Below are 26,988 nucleotides of genomic sequence, written 5' to 3' on the forward strand. Positions count from 1 at the left end.
GCTTAGGTAGTTTCCATTTTCAAGATTTAATGTGCTTATATATATTTTTTTTTTTACACCATACCTTTTCTTTGGACCTTGGCATAATGTATAAAATGACAGCTTTCATTACGAGGGCGTTAGCTAGAAGATAGTTCACATTAGTTAATGAGAGTTCTTCTAATCAGGCTTAGGTTTGAAGTTTTTTTTTTAAGGTTTTGCCGTCCTCTATGTTTTCCCTGTCAAGAAATTCTTTTTATATTCTATATATGTTTAATTAACTGAAATTACACTTAATTTAGGATAAATATTGTGTTAGTATCATTCACCGTGTGCTATTCCATGTTGTGGTTCCAGCTTCCACTTTCTTAATAGTTGACGTCAATTTTGTCTAAGTGTGGAAGGTTCAGTAGGGACGTTGAATTGATTTCCTATCAAGTAAATTTGAATTAGGAAAGAGAGAAAGCTTGAGATCTAAGGAACGTTAGGGGCCCGGGGAGGCCTTTTACAGTCATTGAGGCATGCCAATAATAGGGATCGAATTGAATCGGCTGGGGGAGAGTGGATGGTGGCCAGCCACCAGATTGGAAAAATCTCCACAAACTCCCCTCAAAAAAGAAAACAGATGGCGCATCTCTCTCTCTCTCTCTCTCTCTCTCTCCAGTTTTAGAAAAATAAGGAAACTATTTCTTGGCGATGAATGAAGGGTAAAGAAGACTTTTTCCTTTTGCCTCGCCATGTTTTCATTTATGATTTTTTTTTAAATTTTGTCCAGTATACATTTTCTTGGCCAAGGAGCTATAAACGAAAAGCTTGATAAGTTTGAAAGACAAAATAATTAAGTCTACGCTTCTTGATTTTTTCTACTTTTTTCCTTTGCCCGGCCTTTCCTCTTTTCCGTTTCATCGTCTCTGTTCCACTTTTTCTTATGCAAGAGGAAGAAGGATGACATGGTGAAAAATGGCTTATTTCATTCCTGTTGTAGTTTGTTCCATTTTCTCTTCCTTTTCTCTCTCTTTCACCTCCTTTTCCTTCTCCGGCCCCTTCAGCATCTGGAGCAAGACGAAACGAGTAGTAGTGGTAAGAGGAAGAAGAGGAGGGCTTATCACCTTCCCCTTTCTTTTCGTTCCGTTTCATCTTCTTTCTCTCCGTCCTTCTCCCCTTACTCCTCCTCTTCCTCCTCCTCCAGCTTCTTGTGGCGGACGGAAAGAGGAGTTGAGGATGAGGATGAGGAGGAGGAGGAGGAGGAAGCAGTAGGACGAGGAAGAAGAGGCAGAAAAGGGGCTTACCTCCCTTCATGTGGAAATGATGTGTTGCTATCGGGGAGAGGAGATATCCTGAGACGTGGATCCCCTCGAGTGTGGGACTTTGGAAGGCCCTGATGGAGAGTGACAAGCCCAGGCGGAGGTTTTAAGGAGGAAGGATCTCCTCTAATAGGGAGGAATGACGCCGTTGCTGCCATCGCTGGCATAAGATTTTCTTCTTCAACATCATCTTTATACCTTCAACTTCTCCCTAACACCCCCTCTCCCCCCCGCCCACTTTTTCATCCCCATACCCCCTCCTACTCGTAGATTTCTTTTCCAAAAAGAAAGAAGAAAACCTTGAGGGGAAAAAATCACACCATTACAATGCTTCATCTCCTATGCACAAACGCGATAGGCCTTGTTCAATTTGCTCTCTGAATTTGTATACATATTAGAAAATGTTATATTGTCACCAGAAGTGTTGCAGTGGTGATAGCACCTATGTTGTACAGGTGTCGCTGTAATTACTGTTATGATTCAGTGCAGCAGCTGATATGTTGAAATTACCGAATTAAATGTTAATTAATGGCCCTTATTTAAAAGAACTTGATTCTTATGGTGTATACGTTGTCAGGAGACGCGCATTCCTGTGTTTCTTTGAAGATTTTTATGCAATTTTCCGTTCTCATATTTTTTTTTGTAAGAAGGGGGCAAATTGGACGACAGTGACGTCACTGTTTATTGAAGGTCAGGCCGATTGTCGCCGATCATCCTCATGATTGAATGATAATAAAAAAGATAAAAGTCGAATGATGGTGAAAAATTTGTCTCTTCTTATGTGCTTGCATCGGAAGGAGGGATTCTCCTAAGAACTTTGTAACAGCAGCAACAGATGGATGGGTAATTGTAACTTGTTGATTGTAACCCGGTGTTCTGTTGCCGAGAGAACTCGTTATGGATTAAATCTGGCTGAGAGCTTGACGCGTCTCGTTCTTTTGTGTCCAGTTATACAAGTAGTTGTTGATTGGTGAAGTGATACGAACGACTGCTCTGAGTGTTGTGCTGCCCAAGGTGCGTGCTTAGCCTCGGATTAGGTGATTTGTAAAAGCAGTCGCTTGGGACTTTCTTATCTTGCTGTGTATGCGTGGAGATATGTGTATATATACATACACTGCTTATCCTTGGGTGTCTAGATGTTCGTGTGTGTATAGTAATATACCACTTGTGTGTCTGAGTTTTTCAATTTACTCGTGACAGCACCTCCATTAAAATTTGTTGTGTACATGTATGAGATATCACTGGCCTAGAGTGAAAAGATATTCTTCCATATTTCCCACAGCACGAGAGTGAAGTTGGATGTTGCATCTTGCAAATGAAAAACAGCTGTCGAGGATGCCGCCACGAATGGGGGAGGTCTTTTAAAACGAAACTGGGTATTGCGTGGCAAGTAATCACAGGTCATGCTGCAGCTGCTCCGCTGTGTTTAGGGTCGTTCATCATCCGATGAAATGTTTGGCACGCCATTTTACTACTGTTGGTACTACGTTTATTACTACAGGTGGCACTGCATTTTACTACGAACAATTGTTTCCGCCTCTTTTTGTGACTCCAGCTGTTCGGCCTGGTTTGGTTTGTTCCTCTTCGTCGAGTTTTTTTTTTTTTTTTTTTTTTTAAGTAGTTTTTTCCCGGCATGATTGCGTTACTTCTTCACTCTGAAACTTATAGGTTACAGAGATGTCGCTTCCTTTTAATCTGTTAAATTACTTTCGAAATGAGTTGCCTAATAATAAGAATCTTTGCTGCAATTCAGTGCCCCTTTTATGATAGCTCTCATTAAAATTTTGGTATGTTGTTCATTAGTCTCATAAAGTGAATACATATTTGGTTGTACAGGTATACTTATTTATTCGTGTAGGCGAACCGCATGCGCATGCATTCTAGCCAGTCCGTATGTTGATGAAGGAATGAAGGATATTTTGTTTTTCAGTAGGCTGTAAATTTATGTAAACATCCCTACGATTAACTACGAATGGATAAAGATGACAAAAAAGAAATCAGTCAGCTGTCAAGTAGAAGTTGTTCCCACATACTCCTAGAAAAACACTGAGGAATTTAACCATTTATTAAATAACCCCTAATGATAAATCCTGGAGCGATAAGGAATTCTCTCGATGAGGAGAAAATTGAACTTTCATGTAAGGAATGTCAAAAAAAAAAAAGTGGTGATATTTGTGACCGTGATGGCTCAGACAAGTGCAGAAGATGAAGAAGATAAATGGAAAATGTTTTGGGTGAGCTGATACGGCTAGATATAATGTTACCAATTGTAAAGGCTCACAGAATTTTTTCGTGGTATAGGGACTTATCGGAGCATTGGATTGCTTTTTCCATGTTCAGTAAACCATATAGCTGAACAACAGTGGGGAATGAAACCATAGAATGGGGAGAGAGAGAGAGAGAGAGAGAGAGAGAGAGAGAGAGAGAGAGAGAGAGAGAGAGAGAGAGAGAAATGGGTGAGGGAAATAGATAGAAGGTCAGAAATTAGAATTAAGAAAGCTAATTAGAAATTATAGCGAGGCTTGGAAAGCGAAATAGAAAAGTGAGAATCAAAGAATGAAGAAGAGCGGAATAGAAAGGTGAGAATAAAACGGAGTGAATAAGGGTGATTGAGAAGAACACAACGGGGAGAGAGAGAGAGAGAGAGAGAGAGATGCTGTAAATTATGGTGAAAAAAAAAGGTCATAGATAAAAGTGTGGTGTGGCTGAGATACTGCTAAGGGGGATAATAGGAACAGGTGCAGTTGGGAACGACAATCCTGTTTGATTGACGTCGGTATCTGAGAAATAAACCTAGATAGAAAAAGAAGGGCTCTGTAAAACTGAACGGTTTTTGCATGCATGTGATTTGGGTTACTTTGAACTCACACTTGACATTAAAGTGAAAATTTAATGCTAATGTCTATCTGTATATCTGTACGTCTTATATATATATATATATATATATATATATATATATATATATATATATATATATATATATATATATATATATATATATTATATAGATATATTTTTTTTTGTATGTATGCATGTATATATATGTTATTGTATATATATACTGTATATGTGTATGTATATATATATATATATATATATATATATATATATATATATATATATATATATATATATATATATATATACTGTATATATATGTGTGTGTAATTACATAGTTTATACAGAATGTACTTATATGTGTAATTATAAGAAGAATAGATTTATCACCTGGCTCTGAAAGTTGTAAAATAATTGAAAGCTATGCAAGCTTTACTGTTACCGGAGGTCAAAACAATTCCTCCCCCTCTCTCTCTCTCTCTCTCTCTCTCTCTCTCTCTCTCTCTCTCTCTCTCTCTCTCTCTCTCTCTCTCTCCCCGCCGTCTTCGCCCCTTCCTCGGTGGATAAGCCCTCTTCGGCCTCTGCTCTTGTGGAAAATCTGATCAGTTTGTGCCGCATTGTCGACGATCTCTCTTATAAGAGAGAGAGAGAGAGAGAGAGAGAGAGAGAGAGAGAGAGATGCCGTTAGACGGGATGATGGATAGATGGATGTGTTGACAGACGAATAGAATAGCAAAGAGTAAAACGAGACGTTGATGCCATGGAGAGATCAGCTTACAGACGAAAGAGTGAGTTACGTTCTTGAGAGGAAATACTGAAATGCCGTCTTTGACATGGCGCTGGTTACAGTAGCCGCTTGATGTAGGCAGTAGTGATAGATAATACGCAAGAATTCCCAATAAATATCCAAATGTGATCATGCTGATTTTTGGGGTCCTTTTAATGTACTGTATTATTTAGTGTGTTTTCTCTCTCTCTCTCGCTCTGGTTTTTTAGATAATAAGTTTGTGTTTATTTTTTCCTAGGCCTTTCATAGCCGGGCAATTTTATCATTGTCTGTGTGTTTGAAAGCTGTATTTCGTTTATTTTTTGTGTGCTTGAAGGTTTGTGCAGTTTGTGGTAATGAATTTTTAAAAAACCACCGCCACATTTCTATTTGTATTACAATCAGTATCAAATTATGGCATGTTTCCTGAACGTATTGATCTTAAATTGTGTGTGTGTGTATGTGTATATATATATATATATATATATATATATATATATATATATATATATATAGAGAGAGAGAGAGAGAGAGAGAGAGAGAGAGAGAGAGAGAGAGAGAGAGTGTGTGGAATAACACCACAGTCATTTTGAAGTTGGTCCTACAAACACAGACACACACACACACACAGAAGTGCACACACGCGGAAAATAACCGCCGCTGCAAGAAGCCAGTCCTGTAAAAGTAATAATGAAAGAGTATGGCCAAATATAGCTCGGAAGTTGGGAAGTTTGGTGGCGTGGTGAGCTGTGGCGCTGGAAGCAGAATGGCCAAAGTTCCTGCGCCCAAGGTCCTGAAGGCCGTGGGGGGGAACTAAGCATTAGGTCGCGATATTAAAACAGGCGGCAAAAATTCTAATAGGACGCCCGAGGCACAAATTAAAATTTCCTTGCAAAGGGCCATTTTATGGTTGTCGACTCTATGGAAGAGTTTCTAGTCCCAATCCCCTTATCTTCTTTAGGTATGAAAGAGAGAAAGAATAAGAAGGCCCTCGTTCCTCTTAATTATATCTTTGGTGGAAAGAAAGCAATGTACGGAAAAATAGAACCCGCATGGTATGAGAAAAACGCGTGCACAAACAAACACGAATGCTCTTTATCTCTCAAACGCGCGCACACGCACACAAAAATAAAATAACCGAGTTGTGAAATTCCTCTTTGAGTGGCTTGTTTATTAATTTTTTCATATCTCTGCATACTTCTACAGATATATAGGCGCTATTATCTGCTGTTACGTGCACGATGGTATTTACATAAACAGAATATTCTCGACACGCATACGCTCGTTGTGAGCGTATGATTATGTATGAATAATCATTGACACAAGGGGTGGAAACATAGCCTCAGGGTAATATAATTTTAAAGGCGTGACATTGTTGTCACAGCGAACATTAAAGGTGATTTATGGCCGGTTTTCTTAATTTTATAGTCCATATGGGGGAACATAATGCACCCGTTGCACTGCTAAGCTTTTACGTGTCTCTCATGCGGGGTTAGGTGGGATTTATTGGCTTTTCTAAGGTGCCTTTTCTCTCACCGTTAAGGTATATTGCTATGAAGGATGATAATTCTTAAATGTATATTAAGTCTAAGTAATGCATACACACTCAAACACCATTGTGTGAGTAAGTAAGGAATGCTAGAAGTATTTGTTTTTGTTGAAGCATTTCGTTTAAGTAAAGGATGATAATTCTAAAACTTCTTGCTGCCTGTATCTCTGCGTAGAGCATAATTTGTTACAGTGAACATCACGTTCTTCAATCTCGTGGAAACTGAAGTAATTTGATCTCGTCCACCCCCATTTTTTTTTTATCATGTTCTTTATTGTACTTAGGAATGCCTTTGTGCGCCAAGTGTTTGATAAGGAAAGACTGGCGGCCGTTTGCTTTTGTGAGAGTGGGTCGCGAGGCAGGTAACCTTTAGGTGGTCTTAAACCATATAGCTTGGTATCAGGACGAGGCCACTATATAACGAAACTGATCCTCTTCAAGCCAGCAGTGTCCTAAGGCTGAACTATGAGACGTAATCACACCATCTTAAGCTTTGGGTTACTAAGCCATAAAGTTCATATTTCCCTGCCATGCAGCTCCTTCCCTTCCTAGAAGGAGCAAGGGCAGACGAGAAAGAAATAAGAAGAGTTAGATAATGGAGCTGCTGTTGGATGTTGTTCTTTCGCTTTCGAGTTTTCCTTTGCCAGATAGAGATATACCACCAGCTTGTGGTTCAATTAAATACATGTTAGATCTTATGCACTTTTGCGGCAGTATTATGGCAGTCGTGATGCTTATAGAAAATAAATAGCAAGATTTTTGTTTTGAGTGTTTTTGAGTGGGTTTAAGGCTTTTTAGTAAAGGAGACTTTTGGGTAGAATGTGAGTCTCTCTCTCTCTCTCTCTCTCTCTCTCTCTCTCTCTCCAATGTATGCATTCTTCGGCTCAAGCAGTTCATAAACACGGAAGTGAAGTGGGTATTAGGTTTATAAACAAACGTTTAAGGCATATAAGATAAGCGTTATTATTTGGTAGAAAATGTCAGTGTACAATAGGAAAAATTATTATATAAACTGATTAATATTTTATTCTGCCTATATAGACGCCTATTAATAAATTCGACAAAGTAATCAATTTATTAAAGGATGTAATTATTCACTTGATTGGTGTCAGGTCTAAAGAAAATGTTTCGTGTGTTAAGATGGGAAATCTTATAAAAGCAAAGTCTCTGGGTAATTTTTGTTTGTACCATTGACCTGAAAAAGGAAAAATATTGTATATCCGATTTCTTTTTCCTGTGTGGCATCCGCTTTGGCAGCTGTAAAATTATAGCTGCTTCCGCGTACAAGCCACATGCGATCCGGATTATGAGTTAAAAACCAAAATTTGTTATTGATAAACGCCTGTAAAGGTTAGCATCATAGGCGTATTATTTGACGCCCACTGATGACTGTCAGCAGTAGCGAAATCACTGTTATCAGCCAAAATAATTGTGTAGTTATTATTAAGAACAGGTGTGACTGCAGAGCTCACATGTAATGCTTCAAGAGTAACATTATTATTAGAAAAAATTTTATACAAGTTAACATTTCGTATTTTAAATGTGTCGGTGAAATTCCCTGTTATAATCACTTGTTACTATGAATTATGGCTGTTTGCTTCAGTGGGATCCCAGGTGAAGTAACAGCCAGGGAAGGCGCTCTCAGCACAAGTGTGGGCCGGTGCAGAAGTGGCCCTTGGAAGTGAAAAGCAGGAATTATTGAAGTGTTTGCCAGCAGTTGATTATTTCGTAGGAATTAATGTATATTTAGTCTGCCAGGCTTGGCCACTGTTTCAGAACATAACCATTTCGTCTTTTGATAAATGATTTATATATTGGAGGATTTTTATGTTGTGGTTTTCACATGTGGCGGTATTTATGGCCCTGTGCGGTGTGTTTGAAGTGTTAGCACAGTATTTATATTTTATCAAATAATATATTTAAGTCGTTACTGACCTACCTTGCCATGACCCAAGTTTATGGTGCCAGTACGTTATTGTTTACGTATGAGGCTAAACTGTTTCTAATCAACTTTCTGGTTTTAAGATTTTATGTAGAATGCTTGGATATACATTAATTGCATCAAGGACGATTTTCGCTGCAAACAAAGCACCGGCTTAATTGCAATTTCTCTTAACAAATCACAGTTTGGGGGAGGTTTGAAAAGGGTCAGGCAGGCCATTTTTGGGTGATCGATTGTTTCAGCGAAGGGTTACTACAGCTGTAGATATTGTCGCTGCCCTGTTGACTAACGACCAGAGGCTTGGTTGTCATAGTAACAAGATCCGCTGTGATGAAATGTGTCTTTTCCATTAATCCTTTTCGCCTGTCGTGTCGATGTTCCGCTCGACGTGTTTCTCCCCCGATGGTCTTGGGGTGGAAGCGCTGGATGGCCCATGCGCACCCTGGGTTGACTCCTAGGTGAAGTCTGTACCCAGGTCTTCTGATGAAACACCTACTGCTGTACACACCCTTCATTTACATACAATATACGCGTCCTGTCCTTGTATACAAATACACGCTGTGTTCACTTGTTTATACTAATTTACATGCACTATATGGACCCTGTATTCGCATACTGTATGCACTTTATATTCATATGCACCATATGCACCTTGTATTTGCGTACAAATGCATACCAAGTACTCACATGAACATACTGTACACTATCGTTTTACATGCACATAATTTGTGTGCACCAGGTGTCTGGAAACAAAACCACACCGTGCATCTACCTGCGTATCCATAATTGATTTGTACGTATCATTCACTTACGTACTCCACATACACCATGTATTCTTATACAAATGGCTATTATGAATTTACGCTTGCAAACATATACACATTCACACTTGCATTTGCATAATATACATTATGATAATTATAATATGTTTGTCAAGGGGAGTATGTTATTACATATTATGTAATAGCATACTCCCTTTTGACAAATACTCATTGTATTTACTTTCAATAAAAACATGCTAATAGAATGCTAATACACACGACTTATTTCCAAACATACTTACCATTTATTTTCATACCTTCTAATTACATACATATACATTATATTTATATAAGTATACATAATTGACATACATATTTGTAGATATGCTGGTATGTGTTTTTATAACTATATTCCTCTTCACCTTAAGATATCGCTGCAGAATGTATATATGGATGAAGTTTCCATCCCCAAGTTCTTCCCTATGGATAGTCGGTGGGCTAATAAGTCAGGCCCATTGTTGAAAGATCCGCATCATAGCGAACGTGTTACTGCATACATATATATATATATATATATATATATATATATATATATATATATATATATATATATATATATATATATATATATATATATAATGTGTTTATGTATGTATGTATAAAACTTCCGTGACAGGATTAACAACATGATATGAATTAAGTGAATATATGGCCAAGGGAAAAGTGAAACGACCTAGTGCAGTTAATGCTTTGTTTCTATAACTCTTACAGACTCATCATGCCACTTACACCCTTATGTAAAGGAACAATATTTCCTCCCATACACTGCTTCAGAAAATTCCTCTCTTCCTCAAATCACCGACGCACCTGGTTCCACAAAGTTGCACTGCACTTCCACACCACAATATCTCACCTGTTATCTTGTAAACTCGCATCTTTCCATTGCCCTCCTGATGCCTTCAACAGTCACTTCTACAAGCATTCTAAAATTCACAATGTTAACTCCTGCATCATTCAGCTCTTATATGTTTCTGTACATCACTTTCAGTTTATCTACAAAATACTCCTCCACCAACCCAAAATTGCAATCACTTCAGGCAGCATCTCTTCATTTTTATGATTTACTCTTAGATCCATTTGTTCATTAACCTTCCCCCGCTGCATCTTCAATATTTGTGAAGTACTTCATCACCTCTTTTATTATTTGACTTTTTTTCTCTCTTTTTTTTTACTATCTTATCCACCATCCTTTATTCTTGTAGAGAAATCTTCTCATATGTCTAGGAACTGCATCTTAAATATTTTTTTTTCTTTATCAGAACCTCTCATTTCTCATTCCACCACTTAATATTATTCCATCTTTCCACCTTCATGCAACCACAAACACTGTAGTGACTGTTATGAACTCACCATGGAATTTTACAAACTTCTTATGTACTCCTTCCACTTTCGTGTCTTAAATCCTAGCCCATTTTTCATCTCTCCTTTTCCATATATGCTCTTTTCCCTTCCTTCTTTTCAAAGTGGCTTATATTAATTGCATTTACGGAAATTTGTTCTCCCTTTCTATGTTAACGTAAACTTTATCTTAACTTCTGCTTCAACTGAATTGTGATCAGACTAACTTCATCCACTTCTCTTCTATCACATCCTTCATCTTGCTCTTCCATCTGTTCTTACCATATATAATCTAGCAAACTCCTCAAAACATTTTCGCTTTTCAAGAATGTATATCTGTATCTATCAGTATATCTAATACACACACATAAATACACACACACACACACACACACACACACACACACACACACATATATATATATATATATATATATATTATATATATATATATATATATATATATATATATATATATATATATATATATATATATATATATATATATATATATATATATATATATATATATATATATATATTAAAAATTTACCTCACTTTGGCCAGATACCTGAACTTTCATAACCATAAAATTACGACTGATACTCTAAAGGCAACAGTGATCCCTTAAAAACTTACTAATCATGTAAGAAATCAGATTAAGTTTATCAAAACAAGTGTGAGGTATCAACGTTTAAACAAGAAATATACTAAAAGTAAAAGGGCATCACTCCATCAAACAACTTTAACTGTTTCCCTGGTCTTAATTCACTTCAGCAAAACTATAGAAACAAAACATGTTTATCACTATGCCTTATGCACACAATTAATCCTATCACTGGTGGTCGGTCAATGAAACACTGCTGTAAAAAATTTTAAATACAAAAATATATTCATAATTCAAAATTTATAATTAGAATTCACAATCTGAAAAAAATTTACTATTACTTGAAAACAACAAAAAATTTAATTCTTGAGTTAAATTACAAAGGTTAATTTATCAAGAAATTGAATTAATCAAGCAAAATTTAAACTCTTCAGAAATAATTAAGATTTGAAAAGAAAATCTAAGGAAGTGAAAATTAAATCAAGTATGAAATGTTAAATTATGAAGAAATACTTGAAATGCTAAGTAAATAAATGTTAAATCCCCACTACATAAAATGTGAAAAATTAAGAGATTGCAAACATTGAAAATATGACAAAGTGTTCAATTCACAAAGAACTAAACAAACAGTTCAAAAAGAATCAAAGAATTCAAATGACATTAAGAACACATTATTTCACGAAACATCCCTTAATATATCGACCATATTATACCATGGTAATAACAAGCCTGTGAAAACTTTCACAAAATCACCCCAAATGCAGCTGCTCAAGATTCACAAAACACACTTTTTTTGATAGGCGCCGTTATCAGATCTAAAAAGCTAAGATTAATATCAATGACCACACAAATATTTTACGTCAATAACGGCTCTCTTTTGAAGAAAGAGAGAGAGAGAAACCACACGAAAGGTATATGAATTCAGAATGAACAAATTTTTAGGATTCCAGCTAGGAGTAAAACCCCCATAGAATTATGTCATTACAAGACAAAATCCTAGAAAAAGATGATGTCACTTCCTGAGCAAAACGTCTTGGGGCCAAAACTAGTGCGTTAGAACAATACATGATCAGAGCAATCTTAAGCATGAAGCAATTCCCATGTGCTTATACTCCCAGTAATTCTCAAAAAAAAAAAAAAAAAGAATGTGACTCGAACAGAAAATCGTATTGAACAAAGCTTTTAACGAAATCTCAACACGGTCGATGCAATACACATGTGGCTAATCTTGATTGGCATGTTTTTTAAAACAAGACGAAGAACCCGAGTCCTCGCTTATCTCTCGTGATGACAGCAAGAACATCTGGTCTAATAGGCTAAAAATCTCCTCTCTCTTATTACGTTATTATCAAGAAAGATATTAATTCTTGTGAGATCTTACATACACTACATACGTTATTTCAACAATTATAATTATTATTATTACACAGAACACATGATAACTAGAACAGTAAATACATCAAAATCATGGAAAGATATACATTTTCAAGACAGTATCATGAGAATATATATACATATATATAATATAATGGAAAACAATATATGTTTGCATAGATACACATTTTCAAGACAGTATCATGAGAATATATATAATATAATGGAAAACAATATATGTTTGCATTTACCTGTACACCTGTATTTACGTTTTAATTGACGTTGTAAGTTGTTTTGCAAGTTTAAAATGCATTTTAGAGAGGGAGGGACAGACAGATATGATTATGCAAAACCGGCAATTATTTAGTTGTTTCTCGTTATTATTCCATAAAAGCGAAGGGAATGACAGATTATTTACTCACTAAAGCGGTTTAATGTGGTAAAGTGAGGACTGCCTGATTATAACTATTAATTCTTGGGCTTGGGTCTAGTGGATTTAATTTGTAACATTTACTCTTATGACACGCTTTTGGTTATTTTTCGTTCCAGAGCTTTCGTCGTTGTTATTGTTATACGTTTGTTACGATCGTTATTGTGATTTATTATTTAGCATCAGGGATAATCTTTGATTTAACTGTGGAGATTCATTAATGCAAAATACCTTAGTTCTTTCCTCAATGAACTTTAATTTAATTTACCTGTCACGCAAATGGTGATAGGTAATTCGTGCTTCTTGCTATATAGTACAACCATAATTTAATCTCTCTGACGAGAAACTATACTTTTGTTCCGTTTCGTAAAGAAAAAGTCCGTTGCACCGTTATTGAACCTAACAGTGAATACAATTACCTGGTGGTTGGTCAGCTTGGATGGGTTGCAGCCAGCATAGAGAAGGGCACGGGTTTAGTAACTTCATTCCAATTTTTTTGAGGCCTGGGGAGCCAACACACTCGGGTGCCTCTCTCTCTCTCTCTCTCTCTCTCTCTCTCTCTCTCTCTCTCTCTCTCTCTCTCTCTCTCTCTGCTTGCCCACTTGTGGTCTGTCTGTAATGAAAACGGTACAAGGTGATAAGAGATAGTGTCCATTCTTGGTCATATTCCTTCCCAGCAGATAGGCGAACAGAGCTGATGTTAACAACGCTAATGAATTGGATATAATATTTAAGCAACTGGAATATTCTAAAGGAAAACAGCTAACCACGATGTGCTTACTGTGATGTTACTAACGGAGGAGCACCCTCTGGTGCATTGCCCCTGATATTTTGATCAGGGACAGAGATACACCCAGGGTAAATCCTAGGCTGATATTCTGGGAGATGAGACTGATGTTTATGCTCTCTCTCTCTCTCTCTCTCTCTCTCTCTCTCTCTCTCTCTCTCTCTCTCTCTCTCTCTCTCTCAGGTTTTTAAGAGTACAAGCATGGAATCTTCATTCAGCCTTCATCCTATTTACCTGTTATTAATCTCTCAATGATTTATGATTATTTTGGTTTTAAGTAAATTTTGACACATAATCATACTATGGCAAGGAAAGGCCTTCTCGATTCCAGTCCCTCGGCTTTGGCTGTAAACGCCAACCTCTCATCGTCTTCCACAAGATATAAGTGTGTTTTTGATATCCTCATGACATCTTAACTTCTCGATTTCCTCGCTCTTTGGACAAGCGTATCGCTGAAGTCCTGAAACCTTTCTTGATGGGAATCGAACCCACGCACTCTAGTTAGAGCGAGGTTGTGGTAACCCACAGTGCCTCAGAAAATGATAAGATCTGTTTCAACTCGCACATACGTTTCAGTGAAGCTAAAATAGACTCGGCCTCACCACTGTAAGATAATGTTTCAGTGTTATTTGTTTTGTAGGCAGCTCAGCAGTCTAACACTAGGTTTGGAAATCGCTAGTTTAAAGTTCGATCCTCGCCTGTCGCCCCTCAGTCGACCCAGCTGTGAATGGTTATTAACATCGGCTAGGACCGGAAAAAAGGGCATCGATTAACAAATTATCCTTTGAGAACCGCAAGGCTCTACATTTCTGGCGCCACCCGTTCCAAAAGTGTATATATTCGTATGGGTTAAAAATTATCATATATATAGTATATATATATATATGTTAGTATATATATATATATATATATATATATATATATATATATATATATATATATATATATATATATAGCCTATATATAGATAGTATAATTTCTAAATCACGATATTTCTAAATCAAAGGCCACGGTTCGAATCCCATTGGTTGTAGGTCTTTCCCAAGGAATATGACTTCGATGTTAAACGCTATTTGTGGCTTTATATATATATATATATATATATATATATATATATATATATATATTTATATATATATATATATATATATATATATATATATATATATATATATATATATATATATATATCACATATTTGGCCAATTGATGGTTTTTAGTTCATACCTTTTTAATTTATATCATTATATTTGTTGTGAAATCCTGACAACCGCCAGAAAACGTAAGAAAATTGAGAAAGTATCAGATGTATGTCATCCATTATCTATTTTTTTTTTCTTGAGCCAATACTCATTCCCCTGTGGGGCTGGCACTTACATAAACGCGCAGCGCATTCATCATAAATAGTGACAGTGCTGGCATCAGTATTTTTTTTCCTTTACATTTATTCTCCTTTTCTTTCTTCGTGCCTTCATTGTGGCTTTTGTTTTAAGCTGACGTATGTCTCATGGTATGCCTCTAGCTTTTTTTCCCCTGATCCCTCTTCCACCCCTCGTCGGTTTTTTCATTCATTCATTTCTTTTATTATTATTTTTTGTCACCTGTTTTCTCTCCCGATGCGCGTCGTTTGTCATTGGAAAGTGCGCGTTTAGGAAAGGCGCTGCCTAAAAAGATGTTTTGCTCTTTTATTCATTATTCATTTTCCTTTTAAGGATGCAGATGCGACTGCCGTTTGTATTAATGGACGTTATTCTGTTTAGTTTATAGTTGTTGGATGTATATTAGTTTTCCTTGTTCTACGTGTTTCGTTGTTATGTTGTATTAAATTTGTATTGTTGCTTTTGTTGTCCTTTTCATGTTATCATATTTTTTTTAGCGTATTTGGAATTCCAAAGACGTTTATTTCCTGGTCAAGTTAGTTTTCTTGTTTGTTTGTTAGTAGGTTTATGCAAACAGGTACTTCCGAAATTTTTAACAAAGGCGGGCCACAAATGACAAGAGTATGGAGAGAGAGGAATGTAACTTTCAGGGAAGAGTAAATTATTACAATGTCTAAGTTACATAAGTTTGTGTTTGAACAGTCAGTTGGGTTGTGGAAATGGCTGCTTATTCATTGTGCATCTGGTGTGGAAGGTTTAATACCGATATATGCATGTCATTTATCATTTTTTTTATATATAGGTGAAAATAAACCCTTCCAGTTGTGGTGAAGTAGTTGTTGGAATCACTGTTGTGAATTCAATGTATTTGTTGTAACTTCAGTATTGTGTAGCTAGCGCTATAAATGCTAACGTATATAGCCCGAAAGATGATAGATTTAATCAACATAGACTTGAATATGTGGCTTGGTTTGTAGAATGCCATTTTTTCTCTTTTCCGTAATTTTTTAGTATTTAATTGTTTTCACTTCACCTTTAATTAACCGTCAGTCTTTGTCGCCATGTATGGAACAGAACAGAGCGAAGGCCACGTCTCTTTCGTTTGGAAAAAGAAATTGCAAAATATTTTTTACTTGGTAAAAAGTAATTACAAAATACATTTTCCTATGCAAACTTTTTAGTGGTGTCTGAAATGAGTACCCGTTTTTAAAGTCGGTCAGGAACCATTGTTCTGTTGGTTCAAGTCGATTTATTTGGGAAATTAATAGCCATTTGTCGCCCTAATGGGTCCTTTCACAATATTGTTTGCTATTGTGTTGATTTCTCTGGTTGTTGATTATGTCGTCCCTCTAGGCTCTCCGATAATGGTGTGCCAGAATATTTAGCGTTTCCCCGATCTCTTTCTCTTCATCGTTTTTGGTATTTTTACTGTGATTTTCTTCTTTTAACCATTATTGCAGTTTTCCATGTGGTGAATGAGAATTTTCCTTGCACATACCAGTTTTTTTTTTTTTTGGTCATTTAAATTCAGGCAACGCTTCAAACCTCTCCAGGTTTACGAAAATAATTTTAAGCCATCGTGCTCTCTATAAGTTGCCACTACAGTATATGAATAATTTCCGTTGCCTTTCACCTGTGAGTGGTTTCATTAAAATAAACATTAATATCGACACACATTTTACAATTTTATCACCACTTTTCGCGAAGGATTAAAACAAATTATGTTGATGTGATCGTATTTCTATCGGCACTATTGATCTTATGAATTATTTAGAGCTTTGAATAACTTCAAAGTGTTGCGTTTGAAGGTAGGAGGAATAGCTTGAAGACAACTTTTTCAGTCTTGTGTTGGTTCAGTTAAGTTTTTGGAAATTTTTAAAGATACTCTAATTGCTGTAGACTTTTCAGCTCCCAGTGCAAATTACCGTAAGTCATATGTTTTAAAAGGAACTAGTTAGATCCTTCTATCGATGAGGTTGGAAACGTAGTTAGCGATGTCTTAAGGTTACGACACACACACACATAATATATATATATATATATATATATATATATATATATATATATATATATATATATATATATATATATATATATATATATATATATATATATATATATATATATATATATATATATATATATATTTTATATATATACAGGGTGTTTCAAAATTAGAGACCCCCTTTACAGCATAAACTAAAATTGATATGGACGAAAACAAAAGTAATTCAGGACAGGTATTTATTTAAGTTTTTCTCTGAGTACTTAATATTTTGTGTGGCCTCCATCTGCCTGTACCACAGCCTGCATTCTTGAGGGCTATGATTTCAGCAAATCGCAAAAAAGCTGAGACTCAAACTCCATTTCCCTTAGCACTTCGGTCACCTCTCTTTGCAGGTCGTCGAGGCTTGGTATATCATCATAGTTCACTGTGCCCGCTTCAGCACGATCCTTTGAGATACTACCAATGTTTTCACACACATTAAGGTCAGGGGAGCTACCTGGAAATTCACTTGACGAGAAGAAATCGATACCACTTTTTCGAAGCAGCTCCTGTATCTGAACCTTGAAACATGGTGCCTTATCATGCAAAAATGTGACTTCTTCAACAGATAACACATTTTCAGGATCTTTGAGGAAAGGAAATACTCCACCAGTAAGCACAGTCTCTGAAGTATTCACCATTCCATGACTGTCCTTTTTCTTTGATGATCAACATTAACCGTTTGGCTGTGAAACAGAGAAAAATTCCCAAACATTCAGGAAATTTCACAACTTGGCGATAGCGCACGTCATCACAGATATCCAACTTTGCAGGTCAAATGATGTCATTTTTATGATTTGGCTTCGTGACTGTGTAAGTGAAGAATTCATCTGATGCGGCAACATGGAGAAAGTCAGCTTTATCCCAATCTTTAAGAAATGAACCACAAAACCATGCTCGGTCTTCTCTCTGTTGCTGAGTGATGTTGGGCTTGCCGATAACATGAAATGGCTTGATACCAGATTTTTTCAACTCACGACATACAGCACTATAACTTCTCTTCTTTCCCCTTTTTGTTTCTAGTTCAAGCGCCATTTACGTAAAGACTTTCTTGGTCTACCCACTGCCTCAGCTATGGTGTCTTTTGACTCTTGAGAAAGGACTTCAGGCCTTCCAAGATTCTCACTCTTTTCACGATGACAGTCATATGGATTTTTGTTCCAGTTTCTTTTAACAAAGGATTCATCTCTTTTAATGTATTTAGCTATCCAGGAACGTGAAATGAAGGATGCGCCAGCATCCCTGGCCTCTCAGAAGGTTATAGCCCAGATTCGGTCAATCCATCTGATTTCCTCCAAGTCGTTAGCCATGGCTGTATCTAACTCCGTCACTCAGTCTGAAAATACAAGAAATGTAAAATGAAAAATAGCTTAATAGAAACTTCAAATAATGTATTTGGAGATAGGCTGTAACAGAAAACTTCATAACTTTCCATTAGTTCTGTGGAGGGGGCCTCTAATTTTGAAACACCCGTTATATATATATATATAATATATATATATATATATATATATATATATATATATATATATATATATATATATATATATATATATATATATATATATATATATATATATATAATAATATATATATATGATAATAATCACAACGGCACGTGATTTTTATATATCACTTAAAACCACAGGTGAAGAATTTTTTTTCATAGCTGCAAACTTTTCGTGAGATCTCTCCGCCCCCCAGTGAAGCCCTTCTATGTCTTCACGCCTCAGAAAATTTATTCATTTAAAGATTTTTATTTTATCTTATTTTACCGCCGGACAATGATCGGAATAAACATCATTCTTTATTTTTGGATGTTATTGTAATTATTATTGTTACATCCGACAAGACGGCCATGTTTAGCTTCGATTTCAGTTTTTGAGCGTGTGTTCATCAGCAGAATTAAGAAAAAAAAAAGGTACGAGGATTTCCGCGAAAATTGTACCAAAGGTTGGCATCGTGACTGACAGTAAAGGATTAAATTTGGAGGGACGTGGAAGTAAATTTTTTGGGAAAACGAACCTTTTTGCTGAGCGGTTTGGCTTGATTGTTGTGGATTGCTTAGTCATATGGAGGCTTGTTAGGGCTTCGAAAGTTCTTCTATTATTGCTGCTGTTGTTGTTAAAAAAGCTACTGAATGTCATTGTGAAGTGTTATACTCACCAGTAAAGAAAGTATAGATAAAATAGCCAAGTGTGTGATTCACTCAACAGGTCATATAAATTTTTTTCTCATAATCGGTCCATATATTCTCGATTTCTCCCGCCCCCCCAATAATCCCGTATCTAGCTTCCTTCTCCACCATCTATTTCTATCACAACCTTCTCATAAATCTCAAAGTAAATCCCACCGTCTTTCCTCTGCTCCTGCTCCTTCCTCTCTGTTTTTTGTTTCGTCCATACAGAATCTCTCTCTCTCTCTCTCTCTCTCTCTCTCTCTCTCTCTCTCTCTCTCTCTCTCTCTCTCTGATAGTTCTCTTTCTTTTCTCGATTTATTTCTCTGTCCCATTACACTGTCTCATCACAACACGGACAAAGCTCTCTCTCTCTCTCTCTCTCTCTCTCTCTCTCTCTCTCTCTCTCTCTCTCTCACAGTTCTCTTTCTTGATTTGATTTAGTTCTCTCTTCTCTGACACAGTACGGACATAGCTCTCTCTCTCTCTCTCTTTCTTCTCTTTCTCTTTCTCTCTCTCTGACATCACAGTCTACTGATTTATTTATATATCAAATTATATATTGGCAGAGTGCTCTCTCTCTCTCTCTCTCTCTCTCTCTCTCTCTCTCTCTCTCTCTCTCTCTCTCTCTCTCTCACACAAAGTTCTTTGTGCTTTTGATTTATCACAACGGAGTCCTCTCTCTCTCTCTCTCTCTCTCTCTCTCTCTCTCTCTCTCTCTCTCTCTCTCTCTCTCTTTACTCAAGTCCCTCGTCTCATTTCGCTTTCTTTTTCTTTTTACTAGATTCATCTTTTTTTGGGTCTATTTCTGTTTTTCAGTTGCTTTTTTTATTCCATGGTTTTATTGTCGTAGACTTTTTTTTTTATCTTTTATGTAATTTTATCTTCGGTTTTTATTTCTCTTACGCCTATTTGGATCGTAGTTTCTGTGGGACATTATTACGCAGATGTATTTTTAAATGCTCTTTCGCTAAAGTTAAATGTCACTCGACAAATCCCGTTGCTGACGCCAGTCGATGGATTAATTTTTGACAATAACTTGGCGTCACGTTGACGCCGCTGGATGACACGAATTGGTTTGATCCTGATCATCTTTGGATTTGTCGAACCTTTCGGAGTTCAGCTAAATAGTACGGAATGTTTTTTTACAAACTGTATACTGTCGGTTATGGAATCATACCGTTGTATGGTCTACAAGGGTATAACTTTATAAGCGTTTTCTCGGTGATAAAGAGTTTGAAATAATTCTCTCTCTCTCTCTCTCTCTCTCTCTCTCTCTCTCTCTCTCTCTCTCTCTCTCTCTCTCTCTCTCTCTCTCGTTGTATGATCACTTTGGTACTGTATTGTTCCTCTTTTTTCTGTCTAAAATTCCGGTTGGGCCAGCTCAGGCCAGTTCGGTTTTTCCTTTGTTATTATATTTTCGTTGTTATTTTTAACTTCTAGGTTCATTATCTTGGGTAAACCCGAAAAGAATAATCTCCATTTGCCGTATTAGTAACTTTTACCTTTTCATTTATTTTTGTTTGACCAGGGACGAATGTCCACGACTCGAGAGACTGCATGCCACGGCTTTAAAAAGTAACGGATGCCGTAAAGGTAAATGCTTGGTATTTGCATTGACTGCTGGATGTCTTTTTCGCTAGACATACTCAGATTTAATAATCAACGCGGTGTTTCGTTTGTCTGTTTGCGTCGGGAGAGAAAAGACTCCCAGGTTTTTAGAAATCCGGTTGTTGGCCTTGCATTTATCATCTGTTTCGCAGTGCCTCGAGCCAAGCAATTCTTTACCCCCCCTTTTTTTTTTATTCTAGGTAATCCTGGTTTCTCATTTCCTCTTCCCTTTTGTGTGTCTCATCCTTCTCGTAAATCACCCCTATCCCCCAACAGCTAATCCTTCACACACGTTCACTATCCTGCCATCACTACCTCCACGGGATACTTCCCTCTCCAATCCTCTCCCCTCTGTATCTATCCCTCCCTTCCCTCTCTGGCTTTCCCCTTATTTTACCAGCTTTTCTCCTGGGGCTCTCAACTGTCATTACTTTTGGCCTCTTGTCAGCAGTGAATGGTCCCCTCCCCTTCCCCTCTTTCTCCTCCACCAACCTCTGTCCTGTGGGCTCCCTCCCTCCGCCTGCCCTCTCTCATGTCCCGACCTCGCTTCAGGGGGAAGTGATAGGTAGTCTTTGTATCATGGTGGCACTCTTGATGGATACCTTCATGGTCACGTCCTTTTCTCTCACGGTTAGTTTCATTTTGTCTTTTACTCTGGATTTATTTTATCGCCTGCCTTAAGAATTATTGTCTGCTGGAATTGCATCTTCTGCCCTTGTCGTTTTCCGCATTGCATTGGAGGAACGAGTTTCTTGCATGTATTTTTACTCGGGTTTGTAACCTCTGATTTCTTTATTATTTTATACCATAAGTGTATTTTGCATGTTTTCTTGGATGCTTTGGAAAGATTTTTAACTGGAATTGCATTGTTTGAGTTTTTCGTGTATTTGATGGTGAATCCCCTTGCATAATTTCCCTTTCTCGGCTTTTCACTCGTAAAGTCAGTATTCTTTGTGTGCCATATCTTTCTTTTATTCATTACCAGAATGCATCTAGTTCTTCCAAAATTGTAGTTTATTTTCCACTTAATTTATGTTGCTTGTTCTCTTAAAGTTGCAGGTAACATACATTTTTATCCATTTTTCCGATGCTGCCATATTAACTAGTTTTTCAACACTTCATGATTCTTATATTCATATTTGCATGGACCTCTTTGAAATCCATTTTTAAATATTCCGTTTTATATATAAACTCTGTGGATCGTGTGTAGAGTGAAGTTGCAAATATACTTTCCAATATATTATGATAATTTTTATCATATTTCACTCTTATGTGTACTTTGGGGTGGGTAGCTAAGTCCTCTATAGGTGACATAAACTGATTTGTCAGATCTCTTACCTACTTTGTAACCTAGAAGGAACACATTACTGTCATCATCAATATTAATCTTATTGCAGCAGCTAGGTTATGTAGCATTTACTAATGATTAATATTGTTTTACTTTATAGTCACAAAACGCTTGGTTTTTGTTTCAAAGCCTTGCGTTGGTGTATCGTGACATTGCTTATGCTGGTAGGAAGTGTACTGACAAATTTGCAAAGGTTGATGGAATTCCGGCTAAAGTATGCGCCAAACTTCTGTTGTGTTGTCCCTGGAAAGGCTTTGCAATTGATGTGTCTCAAATTCAGTAATGCCAACGAATTCATTCAGTTCACTAATACGGTATAGTTTTCCTGTTGTTCCTAGTGTATGATAGTAACGAATTCGCTAGCAAAAGAACACTGACCTTTACCAAGAAAATTGTGCTGACGATTTTTATCAAGAGTATATATTAGTTTTATATTTATGTAATACAGATTTTTTTTTTAATGAATAATGAAAATGTAAATTTGAGACAGGAAAGGATGCTTTCATAGCAAGGCGCGTTCATCGGGTTTATGCATGCAAAAAAGGCTGTCGAGCCTTAGTTGTAGCTGTTACATAATTCAGAGGGAGTTCCGGGCGAGGTTAATGACTTAAGAAGCCGGAGGGAATAGGTGATAGCAGAGCCGAAGGAGGAGGAGGAGGAGGAGGAGGTCTCCTTTTGAGTGAGGCCGAGACCCCGCTCCACCTTCCATTAGCTGACACCTTCGGCTGATGAGTAATTTATGTTAACCAGGAAAAAATTTTTCTTCCCTCTTTTCCTTTTTATCCTCTTTTTCCTCCTTTTCCATTATCGAGTCTCTGCAGCTTTAGAAATGAAGCAGAATGATATGATATTTTGGGAGCACGGAGGAGCGTAAACTGGCGCGGAGCTAATGTCGCTCCTTGGAATCGCATTATCGGGAGGTCCTTTCACGGGAAAAATCGGGTTTATTATGGTTATTATTATTATTATTATTATTCTTGTTGTTGTTTTTCCTAAGGTACTGCTGCTGACGTTGTTTTTCTAGTTGTTGTTGTTTTTTGTTATTGATTCTTGAAGTTTTTTTTTTTTTTTTTTTTTTTTTTTTTTTTGTAATTTGCACAATTTTTTGTCCTATATTTTCTTTGCAGAAATTTAGACGTCCATCAATGTGTGTAAGGAAAAATATCGATATTTACATAACGTGGCCTCATTTAGTTTCCACGATCAAATGAATCTTAGTATATATCATTGTGTATTGAGAATGTTAGTTTTGTAGATTTTTTTATACCATTAAACTAAGAGTATATCAGATGAAAAGATGGCATAGATTAAAGGAAAGGAATAAAAGAAAAATCTCACATATGAACAGACAGGCATATACTGTGTACAGTTGCGTTCGAAAGTAAAGGCAGTTGTATTTTTTCTTTACCCACGTACTTTCCTGTCTCTTACATTTTCATGAGCGAGGATAGGATTCTCATGTTTGTTTACATTCATGCTAATTGCATTTGCATTTTATTTTATAAAGTAGCCTTGAGTTTAAAATATTCTTTTTAATTTTCGTATGATTTTCCCTTTCAGTATATTTAACAATTTTATGTCGTTATGTTATAATTTTTATAAATTGAAAAATCAAAGAAAATATGTTCTTGTAAAGTAAATTTTTGGTAGTGTACTATATTATCTATAAGTCTATCTATAATGTGTGTGAATCTATGTATGCATCACCTGTGTACGTTAGAGTAAGCAAGCCGCATTTACATCAAAGTGTATGTATTTGTGTGCCTTTGTGTGTGTGTGTATTTGTGTGTGTGTGTGTTAGCGTATATGCCAAGAACTCGCATCTTTAATCTGACTTGTGGAGAAATGTTTTTCAAAGTTTTCCTTGACCGCAGACGTAGGACTTGGATGCGGCCACGGTTGGTTGACCAGCCAGACTTTCCACATTTATTCCAATTTTAGGAAATGCATTTCCTGATCCCAACTCAGCCGCAGCCCTGATACCAACCCCATAAGTTTACTCTGGCGTTGGGTGTGTATATACACAAGAGGAAATTAATGGAGTTTTAACTGAACTTGAAATTGTTTTCAGGAAAGTGCGTTGTCGGAAGTCTCTCTCTCTCTCTCTCTCTCTCTCTCTCTCTCTCTCTCTCTCTCTCTCTCTCTCTCTCTCTCTCTCTCTCCCCTAGCTTTTGTTCTCAACTGATTTCTTTTTCTTTGATAAACATACATATACATATATATATATATATATATATATATATATATATATATATATATATATATATATATATATATGTATATATATGTGTGTGTGTGTGTGTGTATACACTATACAGGTGTGTATACATACATGCATATATATCTATACTGTATATAAAGAGTATATGGCTACAAGGAGAGTAAAACAACGGAGTGCAAGATCTTTCGCCTTTACTTTAAGGCATTTTATATATGTATATATATATGTGTGTGTTTGTATGCCCTCATACATATTTGTGCACAAACCCATCAGGCACATGCATCTCTTTAATATTTGTATCAATCGCTCTTATCAACACACAAATACATACATGTGATTTGTTTACATTCTTAGAATGGATTAATTCTTCAGAAATTCTGCCATTGCTATTTACTTCATTTGGCATTCATACAACGCAGAGTAGCCTATCCATGTTGAAGTCAGACGTTAAGATTTTTGTCATGTCGACACGCTGTTTGTGTGCTTGTTGTAGGTTGTGTTAACTCTTCGTTTGCTTGTGTCTGTTGTTGTATGTTTATATTCTCAACTGTGCATCCGTGTTTTCATTGTAGTTTTCCCAGTGTCCATTGAAGATTTAGATTGTACACCTTTTTTACTTTTAGGTCACTAAATAGCTTAGCTTAACGTCTTGATATCTCATGTATGATATAGATTCAGTTCCCTTCGAATAGAATGGAAGTTAAGGTGTTTCGTTAGTTTACTTTGACGTTAAACATTAAATTCCATCTCACCTTGAAGCTTGAATGTGAATGCATCTGAACTTTGAAGTTCAAATGGTGACTTACTTGGCAAATGATGCTTGGTCATGATTTTTTCTTTCATTGATATTCCGGCTTCAGCCATGAAAGTTCAAGGTCTGGTTTATTTATAGCTGAAATCTAGGTAGACATTTGTATTGAACTGAGCTCGGTTGTAATTAGTTCCTACTTACTGCGGACTATATGTTTTTTAGTTTTGTTCCACATTAATTTTAGCCACTGAAGTAAGCATTATTACTAGTCTGTGTGACTTTCTCCTAACCCAGCAGTGCAACTTCTATAACATTCCCACTGAAGCTGCGGTAACTTAACACTTACTTATCCCGGGACTTACCTTAGGATTTCGTGATTTTTGGGACTAGTGAATTTCAAAAAGTGCTTCTTAATCGACAGATGTGCTGAACATATTCATTGCCTAATTTTGTATGTGGCTTTTAATTGTCAGTAAACATCATAGGAATTCGTTACATTTCACTGGTATAAAATATCGGCCATTTAATATGATTTTCTAAACTTCTCTCTCTTTCTCTCCCGTGCGGAAAACAAAGCACGGAAAACAACGGACTGGGAATTCAACCCTCAAAATTGATTAACCCTTTCTGAGAATGCTTTATGAATTTTGATCAGCTGTATAAAACCACCAGGTTCGAAGAATTCATTAAATATAAAAGAGAGAGGCGAATGTCAACATGTGATACAATAATCTCTCCATCTGTACCGAAAATGATAAATTGCTTTTTTTTTATAGTGGGGGTGGGGGACAGAGGAAGAGGGGATGGATGGAGGGATAGGGGGGAGGGAGATTCAGTTTGTAAATAGATGCCTTCAGATACATCGAATGTTGACTCGGGGCTCAGACAAAGTTCAAATATCCCTTTATCTCGAGAGTCAACTGGATGTACAATGCAAAAGGTAAAAGGGGGAACTGAGGCGGTGGGAAGTAGAAGAAAGAGGGAGGAGAAGAAGAAGAAAAGGCTTTAGGAAGAGAGGCCTTTCAAACAGGAGCCAGAATTGGAGGAGATGAATCGGCCTTGTAAAGAGAAGTAGGGGTCACAGAGAGAGAGAGAGAGAGAGAGAGAGAGAGAGAGAGAGAGAGAGAGAGAGAGAGAGAGAGAGGGGCGAGAAGGTAGTAATGGATAGCAGAGTCAAGTAATTTACATATTTTGCATTTCCTCTTATTTCCGATGACTGGTACTTCGTGTCTCGGTTCTTTTTCCATCTGTTTAACACTGATGAAATTTATCCTCTTGAACTGCATTGATTTCAGATGGTAATATTTACTCTTGATAAGTCGACAAATGAATGTCGTCAGTTAAAAAGGGAGCATCCTCGTTTATTAACACTTGAAGTTTATTTTTGTTTAATCTTAACTTTCATATTGAATCAGGTCTGGAAAATTAATTCGGAAAGTCTTTATGAATCCGATTCAGAAGTATATTTTTGAAGGTAAAAAACTAATGGGAACGCGTACCATAAAATACTCTTTTTATATGGGGCTGGGGGGCGGTATTTATTGCTTTTAAGAGCCAGTTCCGGAGATCATTAATATGTTTTTTTAAAGACTGGGACGGCGTAACGGCCGTGTAATGACTTCATCTAGTCCGTCATCGTTACCAGAACATAGAACATTGAAGGAAAATCACATATTAGAATAGTAGTCTTCTTGTCAAGATATAATTGAAGTTTCACAAA

General features: G+C 36.5%; 1 protein-coding gene across 5 annotated transcripts in view; it reads left to right on the forward strand.

Annotated features, from left to right (window-relative positions):
- The window catches only part of LOC136842543 (Krueppel-like factor 6), a 588,925-nt gene that overhangs the window by 315,752 nt on the left and 246,185 nt on the right, over positions 1-26,988 (forward strand). For 2 of the 5 annotated variants that reach the window (XM_067109977.1, XM_067109981.1), the window contains exon 1: positions 2,235-2,297. The exons of 1 other annotated variant lie outside the window; for it this stretch is intronic. The gene's annotated coding sequence lies outside the window, so the exon portion shown is untranslated. Of the gene's footprint in view, positions 1-2,233; positions 2,321-26,988 lie in introns of those variants that run through there. 2 more of the 5 variants (XM_067109979.1, XM_067109980.1) reach the window with 2 other exon arrangements.

This window comes from Macrobrachium rosenbergii, chromosome 10 (assembly GCF_040412425.1).
Source record: "Macrobrachium rosenbergii isolate ZJJX-2024 chromosome 10, ASM4041242v1, whole genome shotgun sequence".
NCBI lineage: Eukaryota > Metazoa > Arthropoda > Malacostraca > Decapoda > Palaemonidae > Macrobrachium > Macrobrachium rosenbergii.